Genomic DNA, 17,342 nt, shown 5'->3' with positions numbered 1-17,342 from the left:
ACAGATTAGTATCTATCCGTTATCCATATGCAGCATATGGGCTATAGAGGTAATGTATAGAGCTTCAACAGAAACTTCAGAGTCGAAGAAAAATTTGTCCTACTCCCGAGTGCGAACCTGGGACCACTACTTCACCCGGGTTGTCACTCTACTATCTGACCTTTCTTTCGTCATCCTTAACACAGACAAATGTACTCGACGAATTTCCTTTTACGTTTGCGCTATGGGACCCATGAACCCTCAGCGAACGGCCAGAAATTATATCGTCGTTCACCTTGATGCAAGAGCGCCAAGACTCGAGCCCGAAACGGCCTGTCCTACTGGCGATATAAGAACAAGGCGCTGGTCCTACTTGATGCCGCGTAGAACTCTATTTGCCACCTTTGTAGCCTACCGCTTTTTGTGTCATTTCCAGAATCAGCCGCCACTACCGGCGAGACCAGGGAGCTGCTTAATCAACAGGCTGTCTCTGTTCTACTACGAAACTGATTTTTCTCATCGCAGTTGCAGTGGTAGAGACCAATAAGGAAGTTTTGTCTTTAGAGTATAATTCATCAGCGCCGTTAGCAAATTTTCATTGCACGAAAAAGCTAATACCTCAAAAGAGCGATGAAAGGCAGTGCGGGAAATGGAGATGCCTGCCGACAAGCACTTCTTGGGAGTTGCTGCTTTTATGAAAAGTGGTGCAGAGGCTTCTCGTACAAGCCCCGCGGCAAACAGGTCCTCGCACCGGAAACGAATCGTTCGACGAAGGGCGGCTCTTTGTCGCACCCTTGACTTCTTCCGCCGCTGCGCGCTAGCCCTGCTGAAAAAAAGTTCTATGATGCAATAACCTCATAGATCATTCATCACAGAATATCATACAATCTGTATGACATATCATACAATCTGTATGATATATCATACGAATTGTATGATACATCATACAGATTGTATGATATGTCATACAGATTGTATGATATTCTATGATGAATGATCTATGAGGTTATTGCATCATAGAACTTTTTTTCAGCAGGGAGGGGCGGCTCGATCTCGAAGTTTAAATACTTACCCTAAGACAGTAAATTATCATGCAGTCTCTCACGTAGACCAATCAGTAAATCTGCCTTGATGCACCCATGTAACGTGTCGACCCTGTCAACATTTCTCATGTTCAGAGGGCGTCAGACAAGGTTGGCCCTCTTTTGTGGGCACCCCATTAATTTACACAAATCCAGGGCAGTGGAGTCAATTCGCCACAAAGAGATTCTAGTTCAAACCTAACATGACAGAGCAAAATTTTGGAGAGCAACAGTGGAAAAATGCCTATAACCTGTCTTCAGCTTGTTTCTTCCTAGCAGTAGCGGTTTTCTGGCGCTGCGGGAAACGCTGCATTGAAGCGAAATCGAAATCCAATGAGAAGCTTACGGATGCTTGCAGCCTGCTGGTAACGCTCTTTCCAGATAACCTTCCTACACCTCTATAAGCTTCTGCGGGGTCTTATCGGTACAAAACTGCAGCGGATGGCTTGCAAGGCGCTCATCCACAACGCTGGGGGCAAACAGATTACCCGCAGAGCACTTTGGCGTGGAGCGTAAATGAGATCAATTCACTTCTGTGCACAGACCTCTCGTACACGTGCATTGCAAGTCAAGAAGCTCTCTGTTCTCCTGCTTCCCCTTCCTGCATGCAGGAGTGGCTGCCTTCATAAAGCCCCTTTTCCTTATGTCGAAGATGGAAGCAGCACGAACCGTGCTTTCCGCAAAGCCTTTCCTCCTGCCCACATGCATGCCCTCCTCATTGCAGAAGCGCTTCCGAAAGGAAGTGCCTCGGTGCTTTCTCGCATCACGCTGCATTGATCTGGAGGCGTAGGAGCAGGAGGTAGATATGTGAAACCATCTTCTGAGCCACTGATCCCGTATGCACCTCCTTACATTCTAAGGAAAAGGAAGCGACTAAAGAAAAAGGCATCAAATGGACAAAGAATCACCACTATTGGGCGCGCAGGAACCGAAATAGAAGAGACCTTTCGTCCACAGAGGCTATATCGCACAATAAGGCCCGCGGTTTGATGAGAGTCGCGAAGGATGACGTCTACGTAAGACCGAAATGAGACCTTGACGCCAGCTGCTATGCGCGTGGTTTGTAGTGCAAATGTCCTTCGGGAGAGAAAGGTGGTATTTTTGTTATGTTGCTGATTAGTTTGGTGCCTACGGTGTAACAGGTGCTGGTAATTATTTTTAGCGTCTTTTCGTCGCAGTGGTCGTGCATTGCCGCAGGAAATTGTGGCCACTGCTTACCAAAACGTGTCGGTACGAGTATTCTCAAGCCTGCCTTATGAGCCAGCAAATGCAAAGTTCAAATGCTCAGTATCCAGCGAAGAGATGAGCGCACGTAGCAAACAGAATTTGGAAGTAATGCGCGGCTACACCTAGCTCACATACTCGCGGCTAGTACGGGGCTTCAAAGAAAAATTAGCGGGACATTTGACACGGCTTCAGGTACATTTGACGGACACTTTCTTTACAGGCACGCTAATTCAGAGGATAATAATTAAGTAATACCCCTCGGGAGGAAATTACATAACTCACCTTTTATGCCAACGAAAGAGAAGCAGAGGCACTAATATGATACAACATTGACTAGAGAAAATAATATTGATAGGCTTTGCTTACAATGAAATACAGTGTGGAGTAAATGGCTTGACCAATAGCGAGCTAATATGAAAGGCGTACTTGGCAACAATGTCACGCATAAAGCAGACAAGGATCATCATAAAAGTGACAGAGTACATACAGGAGAACGGAAGTCGCATGGGACAGGAGCAAGAGATTAGAATATACAGGAGTAAAGTAAACGCAGAAATTAGGTGCCCACGACTAGCCGTTTCCACAGTGCTGCGTATGTATTTCAGTTAGGTAACAAAGCAATTTATCTTATATTTCCAAAGTATCTCGAGCTTTATACGTCATGTGATTCAAAGTATTCTTGTTCGAGCTGATCAAAACTTGGGATTTCTTGTAACTAGAAGGCTCGACTGTGTTCAGGTACCTTATTGCATTTATTAGTGCGTAAGCATTGTATGCGTGGCTATGTTTGTGGAGTTTGTCCACTCGATTACGTCCAAATGAATGCGCCTATGCGAAATCGTACCATCAGATAGAGAGCATCAAGAAATCTCTTACAGAAAATCGGGGGCTTCAATGGGTTAATTAGATATTTAATTAGAGCCAGAAATGTCCAAAAAAGTGGTTGGAGCCGTAGCAAAAGTGGCGCCAAATTTGAAAACGCCCGAAGTGTGACATCACGTGACCGAAAGTGTGGGCGGAGTCAACGCCTGGCGCCAAATTTGAGAACAACGCTTAGCGCAAAGTTTCAAAACTCATACGCATTTTTCCAATGCGGGTTCCGCAGTGATCTCTAGTGCTTTTTTTATTCGCCGAGAGAATGCTGTGTTGATTACCTGTCAATCCTTTGATACATAATATTTAGGAAATTTTACACAATAACGACCACTTTAAATGGTCTTTCGCTTCCATGTAGAGTAGACCGTGCTTTACGTGTTCTGTGCGCCATTCTGTAACTCTCTTCGGGGGTAAGCTGCTTGCGGCACGCTAACGTAATTTTCTTTACCTCTGCTAGGACCCTAACCCTATACTAAAACCTCTATGGTTGCGTTAATGCGGGGCCGTAATTTAACATTTTTTAGCACAAGAACGTACCTTAAATCCATAATTATGCTTTGCGACATACAGAATATCTTACTCTATATATCTTCACTTCATAGTTTGCGCTGAACTTCACGTGTGCCAGACCACTAGTAATTCTGTTGCGGACAGAGCTTTGTTCCGGGTGTTCACTTTCCTGAATCGTGTTTTTATGCCACCTAATCCAGTCTTAACGGTCGTTAATTTGAGTTTGGTCTCCCTATAGGTTTGTTGTTTGCAAAAATACTGAACCACTTCATTCAAATCAGTGTAAAAATAGTTGTGCTTACATAAGCGCAAACCAGAGTAGACGTTGATGCTGTCACACTAATCGTATTCTCAACACTGGAGCTCTTCGTTGCGAACTCATGTCCCACTTTAATGTCAACTCACACAAAAACCACTCCAAAAATGCCTGTATTTACTTCAGCAGGATCATAGCATGTGTCACTTTAAATTTGTAATTCCCATTTACTATATGTCACTTTCAAAATAAACAAAAAAAATGATGAAAGGTAAGATAATTGTTACAATACGAATATGACGTAGGGCAGTGGCTGCTGTGATCTTGCGAGAAAAATCCCAATTAGAGCGTTTTGAGGTACATATTAAAGGAGCAAGTTGTGATGAAAAAGTGGAGGATGGAGATCTGGTCCTAATATTTCTATGAATTAGTAGTAGTAGTAGTAGAAGACGTTTATTCGGCCAAAATTTACAGGCCGAGCATCTGGACCGCCTGGGCGACCAGAAGTCGCTGTTCTTCCTCCCCTTCAGCGCCAAGCCAGTCGAGCCAGGTGGTGATGGATAAAGAAGGTGGGGGGTAGGAACCCGACTGCTGAGCAGCCGGGCAATAGAAGAGGCAATGGGCAAGGTCCGCATAGATACAGGGGCAGTTGGGACAGGAAGGGTCCGATCGATAGCGATAGAGAAAGAGGCGAGACGGGGTGATGATTGCATTCATTTGAACGTGCCGAAGAAGGCGAGCCTCCGGCACTGTGAGTGATGGATGAGGGGGGGGGGGGGAGGTAAAGGCGTTTGTCGAGGCGGAGCTCGAGGTAGACCTCTTTTATGGTGCGGCGAAGGGTGAGTCTCCCACCGTCCTCCGTGGGCATGGGCCAGGGGATCAACGGTGCCCGGAAAAGTGTGTCACGGGCGAGCTGATGAGCCAGCCCATTGCCGTCAATCCCTGAATGCCCAGGGACCCATCGGAGGAAAACGATGGAAGGTTGCAATGCGGAGACCGCTCGTTCGACCTCCTGTTGAAGAGAAGGGCTTAGGGTGCGTTTCTGTATGTGGTGTATAGCGGCTTGTGAGTCTGAATAGACTGTGTACTCTTGAAGAGAGGGAAGGAGGGCAAATGACTGGAGGGCATGCGCAATGGCGAGGACCTCGAGGGACAATGCATCCGGAGGGCGTAGAAACGGCCCGCTGGTGTGAGTTTCAGGAGCGGGGAGGTGGGGGTGGTGCAGAGCGTAGCCGCAGGAACCTCGAGGAGCCACGAAGGAGGCATCCGTGTAAGCTACACCCTGGGTATCAAAGAGAGGGAATGGTGCTGTGCGGCCGCATGACGACGGCCGGCGTGCAGAACGGGGGACATGTTGGACGGAAGGGGGAGGATCCGAAGATTGGGAGCCGGGGTGGGAATAGGAGAGGTAAACGGGGCGCAGGGAATGGGCGAGATACCCGCTTGAGTCAGTAACCACTGACCCTGACGGGTAAGGGAAAGCCGGGCAATCTGCGAGTGATGATGGAGAGAGAGCAGAGAACGGAGAGGATGAAAGAGGCCTGTTGCAAAGATCTTTGCAGTAGAGGTAGTGATAGGGAGGTTGAGAGCTGCCTTGTAGAGGCCCACAAGGGCAGTCTCAAGAGCGTTAAGTTGAGTCTGATTGAAGGAAACGTAGGGTGCAAAGTACAAGACCTTGTTGAGGGCCAGCGCGTGGGCAACTCGGCACGCATGAGCCTCGTGGAGACCTGAGCGCCGAGTGACCACGCGCCGCAGGAGGTGAGTTACGGAGTGGCAGGTGGTGACAGCACGGTGGAGGGCTTGCACGTTCTTGGCTGCATGCAAAGGAAAGCCAAGGACTTTGCACTGCGTGACGACAGGAATGGGAGAGCCAGAAAGGTGGAGAGAGACGAATTGGTTGTGTGAGCGCTGGTATGAGGAATGGTTGAGGAGAAGGAGCTCGGATTTTTCAGGAGCAGGAGAGAGGCCAGCAGTGGTGAGAAAGGAGTCGATGAGATCTAGGCCACGTTGCAGGGTGTCCTGTACGTGACCGGGAGAGCCAGACGAACACCAGAGAGTGATGTCATCGGCGTAAAATATATGATGCAGGTCGGGAATTTCAGCTAGCTGGGAGGCGAGAGGGGCCATAGCAAGATTGAAAAGGGTAGGAGAGAGAACAGCACCTTGAGGAGTGCCTCGGGTTAGGTTGTGTGGGTCGGACAGATAGGTGTCGACTCGAAAGCGAGCGACACGTTTAGAGAGGAATGAGCGGATATAACAGTACATGCGCGAGCCACAGTCTAGGGAGGCGAGTTGGGAAAGGATGTGGTCGTGGCAAACACCGTCGAATGCCTTGCGAACATCGACGGTCACAAGTGCGTGAATTTGAGGGGGGGTAGGTGACAGAAATGTGTGCTGGAGAACCAGAAACATGTCCTGTGTACAGACGTGGCGTCGGAAGCCGATGAGAGAATGAGGGAAGAACTCCCTCGTCTCGAGAAAATTAGAGAGGTGAGTCAGGGCCATTCACTCAAGGGTCTTACCAACACATGATGTCAGGGAGATTGGGCGGAGGTTAGAGAGAGAGGGAGGCTTGCCCGGCTTTGGAATCATAGAAATGAGGGAGGAGGTCCAGGAGCTGGGCAGGCAGCCGCTGTCCCATGCATCATTGTAGGTTTTAAGGAGGAATTCTTTGGCGCAGTCAGGAAGGTTGCGAAGTGTGGTGTATGTAATGGCATCCTCACCGGGAGCCGAGCGTGTAGCATTAGCAGCCAGAGCCGATTCGAGCTCCCGGAGAGTGAAGGATTGGTCCAGATCGGGGTTAGGTTCACCGCAGTACACCTGGTAGGAGGGTGCCAGAGGGGGCGGGAGATAGAGAGAGGCGAGCTGATCAAAAACATCGGAGGGAGTTCCTTGAGTGAGGGCTTTAGCTAGAGTGGGAGCAAGGGCAGGCTTAGTGCCAAGGAGGGATTTGAAGAGAGACCATGTGGATCGCGAGTGCAATGCAAAGTCAAGACGGTCACAAAGAGCACTCCAACGAGAGTGCTCGAGTGAGGCGCAGTGGGCGACGATCTCGGCCCGCAGAGCAGTGATCCGGGAAGAAAGTTGGGCATTGTGGGGTTGGCAGCGGAAGGAGCGTTGAAGACGTTTACGGCGACGCCATAAACGGAGTAGGTGAGGATCTGGGTCTGGGACTGGGTGACAAGAGCGAACACGACGGCTACTGGACGTGAGCGCTGCAGTGATGCGCGACGTCCAGTCGTCGTAGGATTGAAAGAAGTCAGAGGCGAGATTAGCGCGGAAGGCGTGCCATTCAGTATGAGTGACCGGATGACATCGAGGGATGTGGGAAAGAGAGGTGGAAATGTGGACAAGATAGTGGTCACTGAGAAGAGTTTCGGCTGTCACTTGCCAGTGAAATGAAAGTGAACCCCGAGAGAAAGTGAGATCGGGTGTCGTGGGGCGCTGTGAGGCAGTGCCCGCTCGAGTATGGGAGCCAGGAGTATTGAGAAGGGTGAGGTGGCGTTCCTGGGCCAGACAGTAGAGGAGGCGGCCGGGTTTGAAGGTTTGAGGGTAGCCCCAGAGTGTGTGAGGGGCATTAAAGTCACCACCAAAGAGGAGATGGGAGTTAGAAGGAAGAGAGTGAAGGAACTTGCCCAGGCGGAAAATAAAGAGGAGGTAACAGGGGGGTTGTAGAAAGACAAAAGGGCGAGTGAGACGCGGGAAGAAGGGTGGTAATAGACCACACCAACTAAATATTTAAGAAGGACGGAAGGGATATCAAGTGGCTCCACGAGCACGTCGCTACGTACATAAATAGACGCAAGTGGTGTGGCCGTAGTGGCATGGTAGGCGCGGTAGCCTGGGACAGTGCGGGCCGTCCGGGTCTCCTGGAGAAGGAGAAAATGGGGCAGGGAGGGGCGGGCGAGTAGATACTGGTGGAGGGGGGTCTTATTATGGCACAGATTTCGGCAGTTCCACTGCACAATCTCGAGGTCCTCGCCAAAAGCCATTATGATAGTGTAGAGGTAGAACTTCGTGAGGGTACGCGTTCCGTCTTTTTGGCCGGGGGCAGTGACTCATGCAGGGATTGGAGCGTAGAAGTGAAGGATTCTAATTGTTTGGATTGTGCTTGGAGGGAGGTAAGAATCTGCAGAACCGATGTCTCTAGCTGAACCAAGCGAGTGTGGTGTGCCTGTGTGGTGGTTTCGAGAAGATCAGCCAAAGGGGCGATCTGGGCGGTGGAGGAGGGAGTGGTGAGTGTGGCCAGGTGCTCATTTAGCTTGGTAAGCTGGGAGGTAAGAGAGGAGGTGGTTGTCTGGAGTGTTTGGGTCAAGGCGTGGATCTGTTGTTGTAGGTCGTGGGAAATGCGCTGTTGCTCTCGCTGCTGGCGTTCCAGCATAGCGAGCCGGAGGTCGAAGGAGCGGCTCTCGTCAGTCAGGGATGGAGAGGGTGGTGCAGTGGAAGAGACGCTGGAAAGGGACGCTGGAACCGAGGAGCCTTTAACTTTGGCGGCGTAGGAGCCTGGTGGTGACGTGACCGGAGCTGACGGAGGTTCATGATTAGAGGAGGAAGAGCGGGTGGGTTGCTTGGCCCGGCGCAAAGCTAAGCGTCGTAGGTACGCAGCTTTGGCACACTCGCGTTGTTTACCGAGGAGAAAGGGGCAAGTGGGGTCGAGGGAGGGGTGGGTGTTTACCTGGCAATGAACGCACCAGGGCTGGGCACATACATGAGCGGAAGGGTCGGCGGGTAGAGGAGCAGCACAGCGACGGCATTTTGCCGGAACGCTGTGCTGTGGACACTGGTGGGCGCGGTGTCCAAGAGCGAGACAACGGGTGCAGGTGGGAGGCTTAGGCTTATGGGGACGGCACCGGAAGGCAACGCGTTTGAAATACACAAAGTGGGGGATTACGGTTCCAGCGAAAGTTATCAGCACCGATTGAGTGGTGCCCATCATACGAGCAGCAAGAATATCGGTTTTGAATGATTCGATATCATGCATGAGGTCATCAGGGGTGAAGTGGCCACCGACGTTATGGATGATGCCGAGGCATGAGATGGGAGGATTAGGGGCATATGATTTAATGGTGATAGGCTTACCGTGAAGCTGAAGATGCGTGATAGAAAGGAGGAGGAGGTGGGCGGTGAGAGGGGAATGAGTTTTTAAAAAGACAAGGCTTTGGGCTGGCTTGGCCTGAAGGGTAATCTCCGCACTGCTCTCGGAGGACAGTTGTGCAGCGGAGACGACTGCGGCGAGGACGTCGTAGAGCGGTATCTTGGGGTTGAGGGTGCCAGGGGGAAGCTGGATGGCAACTGTGATGAGCTCGGTGCGGGGCCGGGTGGCGGACGCAGGCTTACGGCAGGCACCGATGGTGGTCCAGCCGACCTCAGGGGCCGGAATGAGATGGATTAGTACTTCCACTAAATGCCGCAAAACGAGTCAACAGAGACCAGAAACAGTTTACAGCACCTTTTCGAACCATAAACGGATGTAAAACAGAACAGGCGAAATTTGGCTACATGAGGCGGTGTTTTAATTATGCATGGTTATGGTTCAAGATAATCGAACGCCCAGCTCCGGTATAACTCATTGGGAGAATTTCAGTGGAAAAAAAAAGTGTAGTCTTAACACTCCTTGCATGGCCTCTGCATAAAGCACGCATCTGCATTTCATACTGCTCGTTTGTCTCCCGAGGAACGAAAATGACATGCCCGAAAGGTTATGTACCGGACGGCAATGAATTGGTCACCCGAATAAATATTGCTCGTAATCGTTCAGTAACGCCGATTGATTGGCAGCCTCACAAAATAAGTTCCTAATATACCGAAGCATCAGCAGTACACAAATTTCGTTGTGTCGGTGGAGTGCGCACAGTAAAGAGGACAAAATAAAGACCATTTAAAATATTATTAACCTTTACCCCATTGATAAGGCATTTTTTTCGCTTTATTCAGCGTTATTTAGGTGAGTTTCTGGTTACTGGAACTTCCGACATAAAACTACACCTTCGGCTTCAGAGAAGTTTCTATTGGAAATTGTAATAAATTGTAAATCAAGTTTTAAATATAGAACGCTCTATGGATATGTAAACAATTAAATACGGTGCGCTTGATGAGCAACACATAATACGTATTCACTGAGGTGTCTTGAATAAAATATATTAGAGCTGCTCTTGCTTTTTGCTGTGCCCTATCATTACGACTTCTCACTGACAAACACTACATTGGAAAAGGATTGTGCTGTTTTTCTTGATTTCTCAGACATACTGTTGATAACCTGGAAGTCCAACTATGAAGCCTTCCGTGCCTTCTCTTTCTTTCTCAGCTGTCAGAATTTCTTCATTTTCGTTTTTATCAGCGCCATCAAACAGAAAAGAAGGTATGAAAGGAAAGACATGTCTTTTTTTCTTTTTGGAAATGCTTCACATGACCTACGCCTTTGAAGCCCACTACAAACCATTTTTAGGATTTGCTGCCAGCCAACACTACTGAACTTGGCTGAAAATGCCCAATTAACATCTTCAGAAATATCGGACGGGTATGACGCAAATGAAGTACGTTCAGCGACAGTTAACGTAGGAAAGTGCAAACCTTTTAGAGTAGAATACGTTCCCATTATCTTTCGCAAAACGGCAATGTGCTGCTCGCACATACACTGTGTTTAGGCAAAGGAGTATACTTTGCTGTATCTTATACGGTGGAAACACTAAGCTGCATCTTCAGAAACAATTTTTTCGCAAAACGTTCACGCTTTCCTCAGCGGCATTTGTTTATACGGTCCGAGGAAACACTGAAATGTTGTCCGTGATTTAGAACCTGAGCGGTGCGCCGCCGACCAGTACCTGGAGCAATTTCGTTACTGAGTTTAGACATATACGAAGTGAGGGAGATACAGCGTCTGCGGATGCGTGGTCCGAAACTCCCACCTACTTAAACTAACAACATCTCGACGGGAATCTACAAGTTATCTGCGTTCGGGTGCTTACGCCCAGAGAGCTATAGACAGCTGTCCGTGTAGCGAGCTGATTAAAAGCTAAGTCTTGTATTTGCAAGCGTCAGTTGCACCGATGGTCTCAGCATCTCTGCTGAGATAAAGCACGCAGCTAGAATTCAGCCATGCACTACCAGTAACTCTCATTGTGAACAATGTCTCAGTTTAAATGTCGACCCACTGAGAGTGTCAGAATAACGCAAAAAAATGGTCCATGCTCGTATACTTGTGCAAAACAGACTGAGGACAAATATCAGTGGATTGGGCTAGTCGAAGATCGCGAAGTTTTTATTTATTTCAACTGTTGATCTTTTAAGTAATTTAGTCCTTCACGCCGAACTCGAAAACCTTTTGTGCCGTTCCACCACAGAATTGCAATGAGCGTAGAAGAACATGTGAGTTGATTATTGTCTCGGAATTTATATCAGGTATTGCTCATTTAGAGGAAGTTGAGTTTGATGTATAATAGTGCTTTCTTACTTTTCTGTTACCCGCACCGCTGCTGCTCAGTTATTAAAGATTGAATGACACTGTAATTTATATTTTTTTACAGTCCTTTGGAATTCTTCTAAGCACATTGTATTATAAATCTGCTTATGTGATGTCTCTTTGCGTAGAATGGACAAATATGACAAAATTATTAAAATAATGGGTGTCATAATAACTGGGTACAGTGTGCTCCTTATGAGTTAAGCGGAGTACTGCTGCTTTCCTCCGCGCACTCTGTTCAAAAAATCGAAAAAGTTCACAGATAAACCTGGATACCTCATCTGAAGGCAATGCGGTAGGACTACAAGATGCTGATGCATTTACCAAAAGCGACCTCAGTTCCCACCCAGTGACGACACTTTCCACCAGTCAATTAGGATTATCCGCTCTGGTGACGTCACTTAATCCCCTTCAGCCAATGGTCGAATTTTGTGAACGATCAGAAAGTTTTTTTCTCGATGAGGCTTTAATACTGTCCTATAAAAATGCATTGCCCGGTGGCCGATTTGAGTAGGCTTTACTGAAACCAGACTGCGTAAATGTAACAAGACGCAGCATAATGACGCCAACTCTCTAGCATTGCGACCACACATAAAAATGAACACAAATCTGGAGCCCACATCCTGCAGAGAGCGCTTAATTTCATAAAAACAGCGGCCAAGCCAGAGCCCCTTGGTTGACCATGCTTTTCTCCTTTTATTAAGGACTCGGAAAGATATAGAACGTTCGCGTAAGGCCACTGCACTGCCACATTTGGGTAAACTGCAATGTTCTCTGGGAATTATGCAGGTTGGCTGACAGTAATTCAATAAGTAGGGAAGCGAGTTCAGTGTCTTGCGTTTACTAATGCAGCAGGCTGCATGTGATAAGAACGAAGTGCTTCAGCCAAGACTTCGCAGCGGGTTATTCACTTGGATGATCCCCGGCAGTAACTCAACGTGACTGCAAGGATTTGTACTTGGTGGCATTTGCAGAGAGAATAAAATAGGAGAGGGAAGATAATCTAGATCGAGGACATCCTACCTAGCTTCTTTCAATTTTCTTGGCATTACATGTTTGTTTTCAATGGGAGGGCACATTAGCAATGCTTGCTCTACTCTCTGTTACATTGGTTGAACAGCATTGCATATAACCCTTCTACGTCGCATGGCGCTAATTTTGCAGAGGTTATAGAATCTACTGCTCTCGAAATACATTTTCTATGAGATGAATCACACGAAAGGACAAAAACATGTAACCAAAGAAGAAAAACAATGAGTTCAACCAGGAAGAACGTGCGGTTGATTGCCCTGCCGGAAAGGATTAGCCCATTAATTAGGCGAAATAATATCGTTAGCTCCTTAACTACGACGGTACGGTTTGGCGATTCAAGTCCATCCGTCAGCTCACGTGCAGGACACTAATTAAGAAGCAAACCAACAACTCCGCCTTTTCGATACATGGAAATTCGGAGTGGAGATGCATATAAGTTTATATTTCACTCTTCCTCTGCACTCTCACTGGTAGCGAAGATGCTCGAAAGAGGTTAAAAATAACTGGCGACGACGTGTAGCAAGTTTTGCTTCCGGTCAAGATGAACCATTCTATCTCGCAATAAGCGGACCGATTGAAAAGCAGCTAACTTGGCCGCCGTCTTAGATCACAGTTAGTGTGAAAATTCCATGGGGCAGTTTTTCATTTGTTCGCACCGCAGTCAGGACACAGAGCAGCTTATTCAGCTTTCGAATATGTTAATTTCAACTATATATTTTGTTAATGTAAAGGCTTTTAGCGCAAAACGACTAAGAAAGGACGGGGATAGAACACAGACAGAAAGGAGCGCTAAGCGCTCCTTTGTGTCTGTGTTCTATCCCCGTCCTTTCTTAGTCGTTTTGCGCTAAAAGCCTTTACACTACCAAGATGAACAAACTCGCCCAGCAGAACGTGTTACTGAACTATATATTTTGTGCATCAGCTTTTTTTTAAATATCATCTTTCGCCTGCATTGATTCCAAGGCAAGCTCAGTTTCATCATCATAATCAGCCTGACTACGCCCACTGAAGGACAAATATTAATATTAAAAAAAATGGATCGATCTGCCTTTCATCACAATTGTAGAAGAAGCACCTGATCTAAACCACCTGGAGGTTTACCAATATTTTCACTTACCCATGTATCAAAGTCCTGGTGTTGTTTGGTAAGTGTTAGAAACGCAAAAAACGCAAAATAGGCAGTGGTGTGGGTGTCTCATTGTCTTGAGACAAAGTGGGAGCAGGCCTGAGGTGTTCTCTCGTAAGATGAAACTGTCGTCCTTCTTCCGTTGCGACAATGTACAGTCTAAAGGTGGAAGATCATCGAAGATCAGCTGGGTGGAAGATCATGACAGGAGACCACGCTCTTGAGGGCACGCTGTAGATTGTCGCGGTCGCGTCAGTGTGAAGCTCTGAAAGACTAGAAATTGTCTGTTGTATAAATGGCGCTCTTCACGCCTGATGTCTTGAACCTGTCGCTGCACCATCTTGGGTGTAACCTACTGTCGCTGACGAGCTCCCTTCTAATTGGAGGAACCGTTGAATGCCCGCAAGAGGGCGAAGCAACGCGAGCGTTGAAAGCTACATGCGAGAATCGGTGTCAAGGAACGCTTGTGGGACAGCATACGTGCCGTGACAACTATTGCAAGCAGTGAAGAGGCCACGCTGTGCAACGTGTACAGCGGCAACTGTGAATACGACCATTGAAGCACGCAAATCTACTCGACCACCTTGCGACAGACTGTGGTTCCAGCGAGATTTGGTACCCGGGGAAGCAGAGTACGCTGAGGGCTTGCGTCAGGACTTTCAGGTGGCAGTACATGAGCACCGTCTCAACTATGTGTCACGTGCAACAACTGCGTGCGCAAAGACATTCTGTCGCACCTGTGCGCGTCGAACGGTATGTGGCATGAATCTCCCATCTGCCGCTTCTTATTCAACAGCGTCACCTTGTCAACAACATTCAGTCCTCTTACATTCACTCAAGCACTTTATATTCCTGACCGCTGCTGATTTACAATTTTCATTCTCACTGTCTTCTCTTTATGATTTGGCTCGGAAAAGAGTAGGAACCTTTCTGTGATATCCCCAGGAGACAAAATTAGGCTCCCCAGCCGGAGTTCTACTGAGGCGTTCGTTCTCATTGCAGTTGAGTAGTGCTATGACGTTTGCCTTGTAAAATAACGGAACGCTCTAAGAGCCTGGTAAAGCTCGGTAAGTGTGGTACTCTGCCGAACTCAATATTGAGAGCATCTGCACACATTTTTTTTCTCCATATTAAATAGGCGGAACAAGCGGGACGGCACTCATTTCTGTGATCTAAAATGCCCAACCTCCCGCCCGGTGGCGTCGGTTTCGAAATGAACTCAGGGAAATAAAAAGCGTTTGCTGCGGATTAACGCCACTACAGAACAAAATAATGAAAACATTAAATTGGTTGGAAGCGATGATCAAAGCTCATGTGTATATTTTAGCGCCTCTGAGCTGCGTCGCCGACGGCAGGCAAATCTTAGTCGACAAGTCCGTCTCTTAAATCCTTCTCCACGTAATGAGTTGGGTCCAGAGCACGTAAAGCTTATGAAAAACTTAGCGGAAGGAATAAAATGATAAAAAATGCTTAATTTTCTGATAACACTAATATGAAGCATAAAACCTGGGGGTGCAGTGATAGGCAAACATTTTCTGCTGTTTTTGGAGGGGTCTGCTAATACCTAACCTCTTCTTGCTTCGAGAAAACCAGTCACACTATCAGTACTTCGTCTTTCAGACCATTAAGCATATTTACCTCGTTTGTTTTATGTAACTTTTTCAGATGTGAATTCATTTGAATGAACCTCACATGGCGCTACATGAAAGCAGAAAAAACGCTTCGCTTCTTCCTCAGAGAGAAAGTTTAAAATAAGGACAATTACTAAAACACTGTGTGCTCGAGAAGTCCCTGGGAGATCGCAATAAAGGGATTCTTTTGCCGTCAACTTATACGTGAAATTCGAGCTGCTTCAGATATTAAGAGCTGAGAAATGTTATTTATGAAAACACAAAAATGATATTTGCATACTTTTTCTTTTGTTCATGCAAAGTGACACTGTATACCAGACTCAATGGCACAGAAGAGGCGATCTCAGTCCCAATTCACCTCTTTCACTTCTGCCAAGAAGTGCCCCGTCAGATGCGTTTTCCGAAAAGCGCAGCGATGTTTCTAACAAATGCCTGTATAGTAATAGATCAAAGCTTACTGGCATATGTGTCATAAATATATTGTTATATGAATATAGAAAAACAAGGCACCAAAGCAAGATTTCACTTAATATGTCCAGGCTAAAAAGTTGCCTCGGTAGCTGCACCGAGCTCTGCATTCTATGATCTTGATATGGGAGCATGCACTGCAAGACACTCGTGAACTACACCAATCTAGGTCTATACCGTCTCGGAACTGGCCCATTATCATTGCTGATGAAAGATGCGGCGGGGCATATTCACTAAAAAGCTGGACCCCAAAGAGGCGCGACAATGCCTCCTTTCCCTCGCGCGCATTTTTTGGTCACGACCAACTCCAAGCCATTTCGCTTTGCTCACCGCTACTAAGTCCTCTAATTAGCAAGTCCACATTCGGCTCCTCTTTCTTCCCAGCGCAGAGAAACCCTGCCCCAACGACTCTCGAAACCTGGCTTTGAGCGAATGTAACTTAGGAAAAGGTGGCTGGAAACACTAAGGTTCGATAATAAACTTTCTGATCACCGTGCTTATCGCAAAACTTCACTCAATATCATAAGTTCCAAACGCTGTGCGCTCCCATCTCCGAGAAATTCAGGTGCTCGCCGAGCGGAAATCGCGGCGAACCTGGAGCTGAACTCGAAGTAAAGCATCAAGATCAACGTAAAGCCGAAATTTCTATAACATTCGGAATGTTTGTGTCCGTAGGGTATTGAACAGAAAAAAAATACACTTCCATACTATCCCTCCGAGACAAATTCAGACCAACGGAGACAAGGGAGCTTTGTTTTTCGATGGCGGCTACCGCCACTAATGCCGCACCTTTCTCAATGACCGCCGCAGCCTTTCTCGCAGCGTCTACTAACTACAGGTTCTCACGTATGTGTCCTGGTTTGTTATCTTGGGTGCGTTTAACCGACCGAGGACCCTTCAGAGCATAGAAGAACCGAAGCGACTGAACGTGGCGGAAGGTGAAGTAGGCAATTCTCAGAGGTAACCACGCTGTCCTGCAAAGGAAAGAGGCTGATGGTGGACGCTGTCGCACCACGGAATGAGTTTGGGGAACCGTGCGTGTTGCCTAGCTGAAAGGAGAGATGTGAAAGACGGCGATAGCGCCCAAAGGCCCTGGTAACAGCCACTGCGCTGTTACCATCGTGTAGTAGCCATCGTAGATTGCGCAATTTCCTTTCTGCTATGAATTTGGCGCTGATACCCACTCTCCATAACAAGATAGGGTAAGTCATTTTCTCTTTTCCTTCGTCTAACATGAACCGTGCTTCCCAAGAGCAGAGCAATCAGCACAACTAATCGTCCCGATATTGGAAATGGCTGGTTACACTCAGGTCCTTGATGGGACCGACCTTAGAAAACACATTTACAATATTGGGCAGATTAGCTGTGTGGCTGGGGAGCATTCCATACTGTATTAGAGGTTCTCATGGAGTCGACAGAGGTCTGAACTTGGAACCTACTAATCAATAGCCTGACCACCGGTTTAATCGGGGATGCTCCGGTTTAGTCGCCTGGTTAGTTTGAGATCTATTGTGGTCATTCCTAAGGAGGGACTTCAAGATAGCTCAGACGACATGTCATTGGCACTCCTTGCTTGAGTCGCTTTGGGACTCTTAGCCTGAGTCGCTTTCGGACGTTAAATCCCAATAAACCAATAAACCATTTTTGAGAAGCGCACAAATACCTCAATGTAGAAATGCGTGCTCTTTCCTCAGCT

The 17,342-nt window shown here is 47.5% G+C and overlaps 1 protein-coding gene across 1 annotated transcript in view; it reads left to right on the top strand.

The window, feature by feature from the left end:
- Positions 1–17,342, top strand: part of LOC149343367 (uncharacterized) — a 331,497-nt gene that overhangs the window by 123,346 nt on the left and 190,809 nt on the right. The gene's annotated exons all lie outside the window — the stretch shown is intronic.

Source organism: Amblyomma mixtum, chromosome 5 (genome assembly GCF_055824585.1).
Source record: "Amblyomma mixtum isolate Tamu chromosome 5, ASM5582458v1, whole genome shotgun sequence".
In the NCBI taxonomy this organism is placed as follows: Eukaryota; Metazoa; Arthropoda; class Arachnida; order Ixodida; family Ixodidae; genus Amblyomma; species Amblyomma mixtum.
The sequence above is the reverse complement of the archived record's forward strand: the minus strand, read 5'-3'. Positions and strand labels throughout refer to the sequence as shown.